General features: G+C 47.1%; 1 protein-coding gene across 7 annotated transcripts in view; it reads right to left on the minus strand.

Moving 5' to 3' along the window:
• The window catches only part of CTBP2 (C-terminal binding protein 2), a 171411-nt gene that overhangs the window by 109004 nt on the left and 47067 nt on the right, over positions 1-15340 (minus strand). For 6 of the 7 annotated variants that reach the window (XM_007964355.3, XM_073019447.1, XM_073019445.1 and 3 more), the window contains one exon: positions 12764-12867. The exons of the other annotated variant lie outside the window; for it this stretch is intronic. The gene's annotated coding sequence lies outside the window, so the exon portion shown is untranslated. The remainder of the gene's footprint in view (positions 1-12763; positions 12868-15340) is intronic. 7 annotated transcript variants of the gene reach the window in all.

Here is a 15340-nt window from a genome sequence, read left to right on the forward strand (position 1 = left end):
TGCAGTGAGCCGAGATTGCGCCATTGCACTCCAGTCTGGGCGACAGAGCGAGACTCCATCTCAAAAACCAAACAAACAAAAAACGCCGACAATACCATTAACAGCAGCAGTAGCAGTCAGTAATCAATGTTCAGAAAGTGCCTGCTATCCCCGTTTTCTTTTTTGCCAAGCACTGAGACCGTCCCAGCCATCAGTCCACAGGTGTGTGGAACCAGCACGTGTTCAGCTCTGGGAGTGAACAGAATGGAACTTAGATAGACTACTCCCAAAATTCCATTCCCTCCCTAGGCTGATAATGACAGTGACACCTACATACACTAGCCCTGGTGGCTGACAATTTAGTAATATCAAGAGAATACGTGGTACCCAGGTGCGTCTGGTATATGGGTGGTCCCTACAGCATCAGTTGGTTGATGTGTATTTAACAGTCCTTATGAAGGCCAGGACCTGGGGATGAGTGGGCCATGCTTCCGAGGATGGGGGTTTAAGTCCCAAGATGGCCAGAAGACCCCCCCATTCATACCTGTGCCCTGAACCTTCACAGTGCCAATGAGGCAGCCTGAGGCTGCTGCTGGTGAACACAGACAGAAATGAGAGAGACAGAGAGAGAGAGAGAGAGAGAGAGAGAGACACTCAGGCCTTGGAGCTGCCCGCCCTATGCTACTTTAGCCTGAAGTTCTGGCTACAGCAAAGACCAAGGGGCTCATTCTGCTCCGGGGCCACCTCCTCCCCACATCCCCTCCACCCCCGCCACTGGGTGTGTGGGGAATGGTACTGCAAAGCTCACAATAAACTCAGCAAGCTCACCTGACTGAGCTTTTACCAAGCCAGAAAGCCTCCTTTCCATGTGCTGCTGGTCTGCAAGCTTGGAGTCTATAGAGAGACTGAAGAAAAACCATCATACCAGAATGTGGTCAGATGCGTTCAGTACACACAGGTTTATACCAACATGTAAACTTTTAGGAAAAGGTCATGGAGGAGAACATGCTGGGTGTGCAACTGAAACCCAGACCTAGGTTCAAATCTGACCTCTGTTCTTGCCAAGTGCCAAGAGAAATCAACTAACCTCCCTTATCCATTCAATTTATAGGAATAAATAAAGGTAAATACCTCAACCTTGCAAGGTTGTGCCACACACATAGGACCAACTCAAGCTGTGCAACATCTGGCACGCACGCCACATGAGGATTCCTTTCCAGGGCAACCAGCTGGACCATTCTCGGCCCTCCAAATTAAAAAGGCCCTTTTCAACTCTGCTTTCCTGGCCAGAGAAGGCCTGGAACATGAGCCCCAAGCTCCACCACTCAGCCCTCCCTCCAGGTTCACTGAAAGATACCCCCATCCTGAACTCCAGCTGGAGCCATCTCCCTCCACTCCCTTTTCAGGGGGCAACTTTCAAAGGGTGCAGTTCCTCACTCTCAATAAAGCAACGCTTCCTGCCTTAGACAACTGTCAACAAGTTTGTATGGAAAATAAGCTCTTGAGTTGCCAAAAAGCCCTGGCTAAAGGAGAACCCAATGGTGCCAAGCTACCAGGGGAGGTGGCACCTCCAAGAGTGGCAGAAGGGTCCCAAGGACTGTTCAGGTCCATGGTCTCTTTCTCTGAACCCATCACTCCAGCCAGTCTGGTCTAGGCTAGGACGGAGTAGGGATGGGGGTGGTAGATAAGACCAGGTCTGGCCAGCCTAGGCTCTTCCCAGAACCAACACAATCCCAGCACATTGTGGCCAGAAGCATGCTCAGAACAGGACTTTGTGCAGGCTCAGATTCAGTCCTAAGGCACCAGAAAAAACAGCCTTAAATTTGAAACTGCCAAGCCCTGGGGGCGACACAGAAGGTCTCATCAAGATCACACATAGATTCTGAAAACTTTCCCATATTGAAGAACGGGAGCTATTAACTGTGTTAGCGGCATGCACAGATGTTGTCTACATCTAAAAATTCCCAAATAGATCAATTAGCATATTATAAAGAATTTACTTCCATTTTCCCTTGACAGATCATAAAGACCAAAATGTAACACTCAGTTTGAATTGACAAGTGTGTACAGCAGGAGATGCTGTATTAAATGCAGACAACAGTGAAAGAAAATGGTATTTGATAACTGGCCACCTAAGTCTCAGAGTAGAATGTCAAAGGCCAGAAATCCATTTATTTAGTAACCAAAGCTCAACATCATACAAGTCACTTGGGCTCTGGTAAGGGAAGTCCTACCGTCTGCACTTGGTAATTCCATTGCTCCACTTGTTTCCTAGGCAAGATACTGGGAGCATGTGTGGCAAAGCAAGACAAGGCTAAAACCCAGGGCAAATACACGTGCACACACATACACAAATCAAAGGAACAAAAATTTTTGGAAAAAAAAAAAATTTAAATTTAACTTTTAAACAAAACTAAAAGAAGGTATAACAACATTCTTATGTACTGAAATTCTAAGCATGTCTTTACTTGTATGTTTGGAAGGAAGGGCTGGAGGAGATAAGGATGAGAGGAAAAACACGAATAAAATAAAACTAAAATTCAGTTAATAGACGCAGACTTGTCCTTCTTCCCATTCTTCCAGAATCCTCTTCCTAGATTGCAAATCAAAATCTGCATTTAAAGAGAAAATCTCTAGTGTAGGAAAGAGGAAGCCCTAGGGTACAAAGGTACTGTATTCAGTATCTATGGGCACAATATTGCATTTTAAATGAGATGAAGAATTTTGAAATTTACTGAATATATGACATATTCCAAATTATCTTGTTATTACTACTATTTTTACTAAATTCTTCTATCCTAATAGGTGTTTCTCTTTTATGGCCAGAACTTTTAATAAAAGTAACGTGATATTACATCATTCTATCAATTTAATCTTGAGAAAAGATTACACGATCCAGGGATCTTATAAGCTGTGGGTTCTGATAATTCAGCCATTATTCAGTGTGAAATTCAAACAGTCTGAATTCATTAACATTGGTTGTTACAAATCTGCATTTTTAGACTTTGCCATAAAATGCAGGAGTCCAGACCCAGTGACCTGAATCTAACTGCCTTTCATGTGAAGTGGCCGTGTTCCCGGCCTCTCCCAGTGTGGTTCTCGAGAGAAAGCCTCGTGTCTTCGTCCTCTCCATGGCTGGCCTCAGGCTCTTTGGTCACACTTAATGTTCAGGTAAATTGCAGAGACCTCAAGCTAGTTCAAGGAGTAGAGACATATTCCCAAGGAAGGATGTACATTACGAAACAGATGTCCCGGTGGGCACAGGAGCAGGTGCAGTAGCATGGTGCCAGCACCTCGCCTTGGCTGCGGCTGGGATCAGCACACCCTCACAACTAAAACCCTAATGCATGACATTTGGGAACGGCTTCAGGGAAACCCCAAACCTTTCACTGCTTGATAGAAAACCATTACTACCACGTCGATGGGCAAGGAGTGAGCATCCCACATCCCAAGTGCCAGGAGGAAGACAGAACCTTCAGGAACACAGTAGACCTCTCATGAGCAAGACAGTTTTGAGTTGCGTTCGTTGCATCTAAATGTTCACTGCAACACAGACCACAGGTGCTGGTTTGGAGAGGTGCAACCTGTACTACCCTCCTCCTCCAGCCCAGCCAGGCAAGCAGGGCACCTTCCACACGCTAAGCCTTTGGCTGTCCACATTTACTGGTGCTGCTGCAGCCATCATTTTTGTGTGTGTACATATATTCATGAGGTACAAGTGCAATTTTCTACATCCATACATTGCATTGTGGCAAAGTCAGGGCCTTCAGTGCCTCGATCGCTGAAGCAACGCACATTGTACCCACCAAGTCACCTCTCATCAACGCCCCCCCTCAGTCCCCATTATGTCATTCCACACTCAGATTGTCATTCTTGACTCAGCAGTCATTCAGCAGTCATTCTTGACTAAGCTCTTAACATGTACCAGGTACCTGTTAAGCCCTGTTCAATACTGTTTCATTGAATCCCCACAACTCTGAGATTAAGCCCTACTATCTGCTGCATTTGAAAGGGGGAAACCGAGGCACTAGGCTCAGAGGGGCATAGTTTGCCCAAGGTCAACACCATCAGAGGAGGACAAAGTCAAGTTGCAAGCATTTTTTGGTCATACCATGAGGACCCTGCCCTCCTGCCATCACCAAGGCCAGGATCAAGTCCTGTGCAGTTAGAATCATTACCTTCCCCTTGCAAACACCAGGAGGAAGTGCCAGAGTCACTGGCGCTGCAGGAGGGGAGTGACTGTTATGATGCAATTCCATGCTAAAGAGCTGAGTTGCTTCCCAGCCAAGTCTAACTCTGCATCAATCTGCTCCGTTTAAACACGCAGGCAGAGAAGGCTTTCCGGCCTTCAGCAGGCCTCTGTGGTGCTGCCACTGAAGCCCAGGGTTGGCGGGGGTGGGGATCGGAGCACAAATCAACGTGAGTCCTCCTTCCCAGAGGAAGCTGCAGCCCTGTGTCATGGTTTAGAGGTCATCATCTGCTGTAATGAGGGAGTGGCAGTGAGTTTCAATTGAATTACGAAAAGCCAAAAAAGTGAAGGTTTTTAACAAATGTGGGATTGGGGCCGTCTGTTACACAGCAAACACCAGCTTCCAGGCCTCTGAAGGTGGGCAAAGCGGCAGCCACCAAGCTGGGTCCTTGAAAGAATTTGATACAGAAGCCATCTGAGCTTTGTCTCGAGGGACCCAGGCCTACAGGGCTCGCAGAGCCGGTGGGCCTTCTTGCTGTCCCCATCATCCCAGCTTGGATGTAGTCAGGTTGGCTGAACCACGTAATCCCTCACCTATGAGGCTGCCGCAAGTGCGGCACCCACAGGTGGTGGGAGAGTACCGCACCCTACCTGCATGGGTTTAGACTCCCCGCCCTACTTGCACGCAGGAGAGGCCGGGGCATGACTTCACTTCCCTGTGGTGGAAAGCTCAAGAACATGGCTTGATGATCTCAGAACATGCACACCTCCCCTGAACAGGTAGTATAACACGCTGGGTTGCCTTCTGTCTGCAGAAAGCACTCCCAGCTAACACAGAACCAACCCAGCCTTCCAGACAGCTGCTGGGATGCGCTCCTACATGTGCCCAGCCCACTCCACACCCACCTGGCCCCACTGCAGCCTGGATTCACTCATTCAAAAAATTACTTTGGGGGCATCTGTAATACGCAGGCCACGCACAGAATTAAGGGGATGATGAGCTCAAGGAGGTAGGTCCGCCTCAGGGAGCTGCAGAAATCACTCCGGACGGTTCTATGTTCGTAGTCAGAGTCCTGCTCCTTAGTCCAAGTCCATTTACAACACTTTTTCACTTCCCCGATGCAGGCGTCAGAAGGCTCAGGAAGTCAGAAGAGACACCCTTGGCTGCTGTACTAAGAGGGACTGAAGGCTCCCACCAGACAACAGGCCGCCCAGGCAAAGGGAGCCCAAATGCCCACAGGAAAGCCAACCCCAGGAGGTACTGACACCGAGACATGCAGAAGAGACAAAGTGGCTTAGAGCAGCTGAAGTCAAGGTCTCCCAGGACACAGGCCCCGCCCACGCCCCCTAGGCGTCTCACCACCGTGGAAGCAGGTGATAGGGAGGACCCACTTGCCGTGACCAGCTGAACCAAGGGGTATCCTGCAAACCTGCAGTGTCCGGGAAAGAGGCGAGCTTCCCCCAGGAAAGAGGCGGCCAGCCCCACGGCTCTGGGACCCTCCTGTAAGCACCCTCCCCCCCACCAATGAAGAGCCTCTCCCCCTCCATGCCTGAGGAAACTGATCACCCAAGCTGAATTTTTCAAGGAGTTGCAGGTTACATCCTGCCCAGGACAACAAAAGTTTCCTTTGAGTTAAACAATGTATAGCTGAACCGGAAGAGGGAAGGTGACCACAGGAAAGGTGTTGCATTACAAGGCTCAGGAATTCGATACCTTCACCACCAATTCTCGTTTTCCACAAATCCCTATTAAAAGACAGCACAGGACCATTCCCAGAAATCAAGGCTCACACCACGTGGGGCTGACTGGATGCTCACGGGGACATTCGATCCCAGAGGACTGGAGAAAGGACGCAACGGGAGGACCCTGTGCGGGCGCCATTGTTGTTCGTCAGTATACATTTATAAAAAAACGGAAATTAAACACTGTCATCAGATGCTCTGAACTGCTGCTCATCCACGGCTGTGTTTTTTCATCCTCCCACATTAACATTTCCCCCTAATGTTCTATCTTTTTGCCATATATAATTAATTTTAACAGCTTCTGCAACTTCCCCACAGGTTGCTGCTGTTTCTTTTAAATAGTATACTGCTGAGAAATGGATTTGTTTGCTCCGCGTGCCTGAAGAAACCACATTATGAAATATGTATAAATGTCACTGTTCAGGCTGCTTCTCAGGATAAGTGCAGACAAACGCTCCATTTTACCTCCTTACACGGGAGTCCACTCACGGAAGCTACTCGCATGTATTACCCGTGTGCCCACACACAAACGCCAATGAATTACACAGCATTTTCTTTGAAAACCTCCTATTTATCCTTAACTGGTACCAGGCTAGGGGAATCATCTTAATGGCTACGTGGAAAGAATGAATTGCAAAAGCATTCAGTCGACCAAGAAGACTTTATTTTTAACAGCATGGGGCCAGGTGGAAGTTGCCAAGTTTGCCAAAAATAAATGAATCAACCAATCAATAAAGCAAATGTGTTCAGCTGGTGTTAAATGAATGCCTGGGAAGAAGGAAGCCACAGGCAGCACCTCCTTCTTTCTCCCCTCCTGCCGCCCCCACCCCTGTGAAAACACCAGGCCCGAGGACACAAAGGTCATGGGAATTCTCAGTCGTTTCCTAAATCGTTACTTTTATTTATTTATTAACTTATTTGAGACAGGGTCTGCCTCTGTCACCCAGGCTAAGTAGAGGGACATGATCACAGTGTACTGCAGACATGAGCTCCCAGGCTCACACAATCAGCCCACCCAGGCATAGGCAGGCACTGCCACCTGATTTTTTAAAACATTTTTCTGGAGATGGGGTCTCCCTCTGTCACCCAAGGCTGAGTGCAGTGGTGCAATCATGGCTCACTGCAGCCTTGACCTCCCAGGCTCACACAATCCTCCCACCTCAGGTTCCAGAGTAGCTGGGACCACAGACACACATCACCACCTGGCTGATTTTTTAAAAAAAATTTTTTTAGAGATGGGGTCTCGCTATGCTGCCCAGGCTAGTCTTGAACTCCTGGGCTCAACTGATCTGCCCTCCTCGGCCTAAATCATTACTTTAGAAAATGCATCCAATTTTCTGCTTCTTCAACAATGGTCAAAATTGAGATCCAGATATTAAATCCTAAAATTACTGAAAGTAACCAGGCTCTTGTGCTTCTGGGCTATTTTATCAGCATTTGTAACTGGGGGAGCTGCTGCAAGTTGAAACTAATGCCCCTTTACACTTGAACCTGGGCAGATCCCTCAAGCTTTAGTGAGATGGTGTGTGGCCTTCCATAAAGACCAACTGAAACTGCTTAACACCAAGACCATATTTAAAAAAAAACAAAAAAAAAACAAGTTATTGGTCTAATGCAGTCTAAGAGTATTAATAAAATCAGCAATGGTAACACATAAATGTTAAGCAAAAATATTTACAGAAAGAAATAACCTTTTCCTCTGCCACTAATCACACCCAGGAACACTTGATTAGCAAGCCAACATTTTAATAAGAGAAAGCTCACTTCTCTGCCTACTCATTTACACATCGGCATCTACGCCCCAGCCTGAAACTTGACAGTAAACAGAATATACCACCTCTCCCTTCGACAAGCGAGGCTCTGGCCCTGCCGCGTGGCTCCATCCATTCCTTCCCACTCTTCTTGCCTTTAATGAACACGCGCTCCAAACCTCAGAGAAATGGCACATGTCTCTGGCTGTCCCACACAACAGGGCTGCCATCCTAGTGGCCAGGCCTGTCTGGAACACGGGGGTCTCCGCCAGGGCTGGCTGCTGAGGGGCAGCAGAGGTCCATTCTCCGCGCACTGCCACACCCTCAGGGGCAAGATACAGCCCCATGTGCGGCCCCACTTCACATGGACCAAGTGCTTTTCCTCCCACACCCCGGGGTGGGATGGTACCATGACAAGCCTCAGAAACCGTCCAGGAACAAAGACCCGGGAAGTCATCTTCACTATAAAGGGACCACACAGTATTTGGGAAGCCAGGATCACTGCCGCCTGAGTGTTTCCAGAAAGGCTTCCGCCAGCAAGGGACGTGGGGTGGCCTGAGTTTGGGGTTGCTTCATCAGTGGCTGAATACCGGGTCTACCTAAGGCTACACGTGCTGGCAGGTGGATCTGAGCGTCAAGTTCTTCACTAACAAAATGGGGGTCTTGGCAAGGGTATGAGGATCATGGAAAGAGAAGTGGACACCACGCCTGCATTTCCCAGCATAATGTCACTCAGTGGCAACAGAGACTCCTGGCCCCTCCAGGAGTGAGAGGTAAGTGTGCCCACCACCCTGTGGAGGCCCTGCTCGGAGGTACCCCTCTAGTGAAGGAACAACTCAGCAGGGACCCACCCAGGCCAGCCACAGAGTCCTGACACATGGGTGACAGAGGGAAAATTCGGGCCTTCTGCCTCGTCCCTTCCTCCCTACTTTGCAAATCCACTCTGATGAGAACCAGCAGCCAGGGTGGCGCAGGAGGCAGAAAACAACAGTAACAGCAGAAAGCCAAACTTACCAGGAGGACGGAGGGCATGACCCCTGTGTGACCCTGGACCCACGTAGACACTAAAACAAAAAGAAGGGGAATGGACAGGGTGATCTCTCCATCCCTACTCGGGAGGCCACACTAGGTTGTTGAGATGCTCAGGAGAAAAGAACAAAGGCTGAATCAATGCCTCCCATTTGTCTCTGCGGGGTGGAGGGAGGTTGGGATTCTGAAGCACAGCTCCAGTCCAGAAGGCACAGGAATAAAATCCAAGTAAGGACCAAGAGCTTCGGTGGGGGCCCCTCCTTCCCTACTCTGAAGGCTGGCTAAAGCTTCACTGGCATCTTCTTCACCGCCCCATCTCAGCCTCCTGGCTGTTTCTCATCTAGAGAAACCCAGAGATGAAAGGCCCTGTGGATCTTCCTCTGGTTTGTGGTTTCTGATGTTGGCAGCCTTGCTTCCAGCCCAAACACTGGAGCAGGAACACATGGCCCTAGCAAAGGCCCCATGGATGCATGCAGACCAGGAGCTCAGGAGGCCAAGGGCCCAAAGGACCCTGGGGGCCACACACTGGGACCAGAGTGGCAGAATGGCCGTGGCCCAACACCTCCGCCACTTTACAGTCATTGACAATCGGACCCCAAGGTTTAGGTATGTGTTTCCAGAGTAATTCAATACTTTCCTTCTGTTTTTCATGGAAAAAAAGATATCTGTCCTACCAGAAGCAGGCTAGAGGCCCAACGATCAGGAAGATGACCTCACCTAGGTGGCCTGCTACAGCCACAACTCAGATGGTCATCCAGCCTGGTTTCCCATGGCAGATCAAGGTAAACCCCTCTTCCACACCAATCACATGGAGTTTCCAGCACCGTATCACCTCAGACTGTCTTTCCCAGAGGCCCTGGTAGGCAGGCAAAGCTTCTACATCATCCTGGAGATTCATCAAAATACATAATACAGCAGGCATGGCAGCCGGAAACAGTCTTATCTTTGCAAAACCACAGCTGCAACTATTCTATCACCATTTTACATAATATAAGTTAAGGGATTTGATTTGCATTCCCACTCATTTATGAACATTTAGCCAAAAACACTTTTTCTACGATACTTTTGTTAAAAAAGATAATTGGGTACTACTGCAAATATTAATGCTTAATAACAAAATGGTACTAAAAAATCATGACCCAACTGAAGTGATGAAGAATGAAGTCTTTTTCCAGGAGAAGCCAGCAAAGCCATCTGACATGTTGAGCTTTCATTCTGACAAGTAGCAACATAGAGAACAGATAGTAAAGCAGAACGTGCGTCAGATCTAAATTTAGCACGTCACTATTTATTATTGAGAAAACGAGCCTCTTGTTAGAAGGCTAAGTATGTGATGTCAAGTTACTAAAAAAGACGGCCATAAACCAAAATATTAAGTCTAGCACAACAGGAATGGGATGCTTTTTAAATTAGGACACGCTAAAGAAAATACTAAGAGGGCAAAAACAATGTATAAATGGCTCTAGTGCCTCATGGATTCGTCATTACCTCTGACGGCATCACATGCTTTTCATCTACCTCCTTCTCCTCTGCCCCCATTTTAAAAGATGTGTCTACACCAGGGATCTCAACAGGTGGGCTCTGGTTGAAATCCCTATGTGGTCCTTACTTTGGTTACAATCCCACATGACCTCCTTGTGTTGCTGCATGTAGACAGCAGGCAGAGCTGGATACAACTCCCTGGGCATGGTGACGTTCCACAGAGCAGAAAGGGTCTGAGAGCAAACACACGCCTTCTGGGGCCATGTGAGAATTCCACCATAAGAGTATCTGCAAATGGTCAGGGGAGAAGTTTTATCCTGGTTCTGTGGGGGCAGGTGGGCCAATGGGGCCACACTCAGTGTGTGTGCGTGGGTCATGAACACCATGAGCTGTTAGCACAACACAGTGACCATGCTCCAGTGACGGCCAGCTCCAGTACCATACCAAGTCTCTTAAGCTCTTCCAAAGTGCTATAAAAAACTCTTACTCAAAAGGATGCCAAAAATACAGGAATGGTGGGAACCCCACATAAGGGTAAGTGTCTTGAGTCTGCTCGGCACTCAGGAAACATTTGTTAACAGGAAGCATGTCACAATTTCATTCTGGTTCTGGATGCATTTGGAGAATGTTAACTCATCTGTCTGAGATGGAGATCACTGCTAAACAGGATCCCAGAGAGGCTCTGGTTATTAGACTGAGTCAAATGAAAACACCCTCATTCAACCATTTTTGATATTTAAAAAGTCTACTTCATTCTTATACACCAAGTTCCTGCATCCTTCTGTTTAGGGAAGATGATTTCCAGCACCGAAATGAGCATCTATGAAACGTACTGATGGTCCATCCAGCGGAGACACTCCCAGGCAGGCAGGGCCTGGTACCTATCTGGGTGAAAGAGCATGGAGGTCCGACACGGCCACTTCCATGGTGTCCAACTGGAGATATCACCATGACCCAACCACTGAAAACATCTTCGGACTCAGCAGCCAACACTGGAAGTATCTCTGCCAACCCCAGGCCCAAGTTGACTTTGTTTCTGCCTGAGTATCCTGGGCAGGTTCTAGCACACAGGTCTCTCTGAGAGAGTGAGAGCCAGAAAAGCAAGCAATGTTGGTCCTGAAAGGCTGAACTGAATAAGGTTGCGAATGGTGGTCCTGATCTCCCTCAGGTTTCCACCAAAGAACATTCCATCATACTGCCAATTCCTCATCCTCCTCAATGCTAAGAGCCTTAACCGTTCGAAGATGACTCAGTGGACCCTCTCATACATAACTTGAGCTTCATGCTCTGCTATGGCCTTTGGCCCTTAGCAAGCCCTGTCAGAGCACTCCCAGGAAAGGGTTCTGAATTTCTATATCAAATTCAAGTTTAAAGGGTGGGGAGGGTTCTGGGTACCAGCCCAACACCCCTGTTCAATTCACAGATAAGGCTTCCAAGTGCCAGCAGAGGCCACGTGCTCAGTCACCAAGCTGGTAATCTTTGCAGGTCTAGGTCTGGGTCAGCTACCTCAGTTTCCCCAGCTAGCGCTACTTTATGGAGAAAAGGAAGGGACACACAGAGACCCTTTCCTGATCCTACAACCCACGGTGCTGCTTGGGTTCAGGCAGAGATTCAGCTTGCCCCCCTCAGGTGGTCGCCCATGTGTGCCCCTGGGCTCCAAGTCTCTAACCGCCTCCAGCAACCCGGGAAGCCAGGCCTGAGGGCCCGGTCACAAACCTAAACCTTTCTGGGAACCAAAACGAGTCCCCTCAAGGCTCTGCTAGGAGTGTGACAGGTGACAGAGACAGGACACAATCAATTGGCTAGCGGTTTCCCTTGCTTTTGAATGATGCTGTTACTTTATGGAGAAAACGTTTTTTTAAAAAAGCAAGATTAAAATCAATTCCATCAGAGAAGTTGCCACTTTGAGACTTTAAGTAAGATCCAGGTTTTGTGAAAAATGGCTAAAGGCATGCCGAAATGAAGTTAGAATCCCAAAACCCTGCTACGGGTGCAGGATGCAATCAATATGAATGCGGTCAGGATTGAATGCTCATCTCAGCCTGCACCCACATTCCCAATCTACTCCCCCAGAAACATCATGGTATGTTCCAGACATCCTAGGAACTGGTAACACTAAAAGTCTAAGCTGACTGAAGAGGTGCCAGCATCCGCAAGCCGTCTTATTCCTAAAGACATCCATCTACCACGTATGACTGACTCGGGGTGTCATGAGATGGTTTCTCTAATTCATTTTTATTCTTTTTAATTAATAACATCGAGAAATCCTAACACTATTTCCATTCTGACTTGAGTTTCCTTGTCGTATAATTTCCGTTGACTTATCTCTATAGCAGCAGCAGCAGCAGCAAAAATCACTTTACATTGAACTATATTGCTTCAGAGTTAATTACATGTATTTTGCTTTTGATAAATGAAAATACTAGATGCAATTAATTGAAAGACAATCAATATGATCCCGCGATTAGACATCCCAATGAAACAGCCAGAGGCTGCAGGCAATCCATACTCATCAACTAATTGAAAACACATTGCAAAGGGGATTCTAGAAAACTGAACTTTTACCTGGAGATATTTCACAATAACTCACCAATATAAGTCTGTCCACAAACTCTATAGTTCACACGATGGGCTGTCCGTCTTTTTAAGGGAATACAGCTTCATTGGTTCAAAACCATTTAAGGTGATGAAACCCTGAAAGCAAAATGAATGGAGTCAGTGAAGTTGAAGCAGTGATTTTTTTTGTTTGTTTGTTTACATCTAGGCATCCTTTAATTGCATTTTTCCAATGCCTTCGACTCTAAGCTACCAGAGGTTATTAAATGGTTTCATTAAAAATACTATTTGTCTTGCTTTAGTCACACACCAGATCAAATTAAACAGTAGAGCACCAGAACAAATGAACTCTTTCCATCTATTTTGACACACAGCCAAGTGTGCAAAAGCAGGTGATATTGTGTCGTCGCCGTGAAAATGTCATTTAGCTTTCTCTATATCTCCAAGTAGCAAGCAAAGGGACAAAAGAATCAATACCTTCAAGCAAAAAGTATTACCAACTGTTTTGAGAAATATGGAATTATAAAGTGCAATTCATGAGCCCACGGTTTATAAGTGCTATTAGCATAAATGCTGACAACTGTTAATCTACTGTAACTCTGATTAACGGTTGCAGTCGTCCATTAACAGAAGGCATTTTAACTTACTTCTGAAATTGATTACTCAGTTAAGAATTCAATCCTAATGTTCAATAAAATTGCACTTTCTTGGCAAATGCAATATGAACCGAGGTGATGCATTAAACAGCACTCCCATTTATTTTGCTCTACATGGAACAGAGAAGGAATATAGGGTGGGACCCACATCGTCCGAATCACTTCCTGTGCACACACAGCTGTGAGGAGAGCAGGGAGCAAAGTTCCTCCTTCTGCGGCTGATGGGAAAGGCAGACACCTGTGCAGCAGGCATGTCCAGGTGTCTTTTCTACGGCTTTTCCAGGAAGAAAAGATGGAATTTAACACTGGAGTTGCTATGTAACTAGAGAGCCCATGTATGAAGGTAGTCTTGCTCGAGCCCCATGAGGGAGGGGAGAGGCATACTCTACAGAAATGAGCTGCTACAGCCAGGCCTGACATTGCCAACCCCACTTTACAACCAAGTTTCAAATGGTTAATATACAAAAAGGCACGAACCACATTCCCAGCTGCATGACTTTTTTTTTTTTTTTTTTTTAAGACGGAGTTTCACTCTGTCACCCAGGCTGGAGTGCAGTGGCGTGATCTTGGCTCACTGCAAGCTCCGCCTCCCGAATTCAAGCAATTCTCCTGCCTCAGCCTCCTGAGTAGCTGGGACTACAGGTGCCCACCATCACACCTGGCTAAGTTTTGTATTTTTAGTAGAGATGAGGTTTCACCACGTTGGTCAGGCTGGTCTTGAACTTCTGACCTCAAGTGATCCACCGGTCTGGGCCTCCCAAAGTGCTGGGATTACAGGCATGAGCCACTATGCTCAGCCAGCATTCTACCTTTTTTTTTTTTTTTTTTTGAGACAGAGTCTTACTCTGTCACCCAGGCTGGAGTGCAACGGCGCGGTCTCAGCCCACTGCAACCTCCGCCTCCCAGGTCCAAGGGATTCTCCTGCCCCAGCCTCCTGAGTAACTGGGATTATAGGCACGCACCACCATGCCTGGATAATTTTTGTATTTTTAGTATAGACGAGGTTTCACCATGTTGGCCAGGCTGGTATCGAACTTCTGACCTCGTGATCTGCCTGCCTTGGCCTCCCGAAGTGCTGGGATTACAGGCGTGAGCCACCATGCTCAGCCAACATTCTACTTTTCAAACCATTCAAATCTTAGGAAGCTGTAGATTCCTAAAAGAATTTCCCCTCTTTTAATGGGACTTTTAATTAGCAATGGGATTAATCTCCTAGGATCCAATCCCATGACAGGCATTCTCCTGCATGATTACGTAGCAAGTCATAAAGAAGAACGGCTACGCTCATGGTTTCCATTCAAAAGAAAACCACGCTCCTGTGCTCTTTCCACTGAACTGAACGAGTCCTCTGACAGCCAGCTCCTGCTTCACACCTAGAACCAAGCAGGAAGGATTCTGAAGAAGTACTCAGGAAAAGCATGGACTCTATAGTCAAAGTTTTCATGTACCCAAGGTCAAGTAGTTATTCACTCCCAACTGTACCCCCACACCACCCTGTAACCCATACCTCCTAAGGAAGTAGATGGGAGACACAGACATTCCAGCCTCAGAAGCGTTAGGAAGGGAGGGATAAGCATAGCTTTTCAGTAATCCCAAGCCTATAATGACACAAGCATCTAACAGCCAAGGAACCATTCTTTTGAGGTGGCAGAACTTGCCTGGCAAACTCCTATCCACTCTTCAAAACCCATCTCGCAGGTTATCTTCTTTAACATCTTCCCTACTCTGGCTGGCAGGCTACTATATACCCTGCCCATATCCAAGTCTCTAAAAATTAAATGCCTTTTACTTAATCACATTTTATACATCTCTGAAACATAGTAGGGAATCAAATATTTAATTAACTGCAAAACAGAATTTATACTCCTGGTTAGTGTTGCTTGTCTTAGTATGTCACAGACTTTCTCCTTCCATTTCAAATGGTTTACGCAGAATTTTGAAAATATAAAGGACTG

Source organism: Chlorocebus sabaeus, chromosome 9 (assembly GCF_047675955.1).
Source record: "Chlorocebus sabaeus isolate Y175 chromosome 9, mChlSab1.0.hap1, whole genome shotgun sequence".
Classification (NCBI taxonomy): domain Eukaryota; kingdom Metazoa; phylum Chordata; class Mammalia; order Primates; family Cercopithecidae; genus Chlorocebus; species Chlorocebus sabaeus.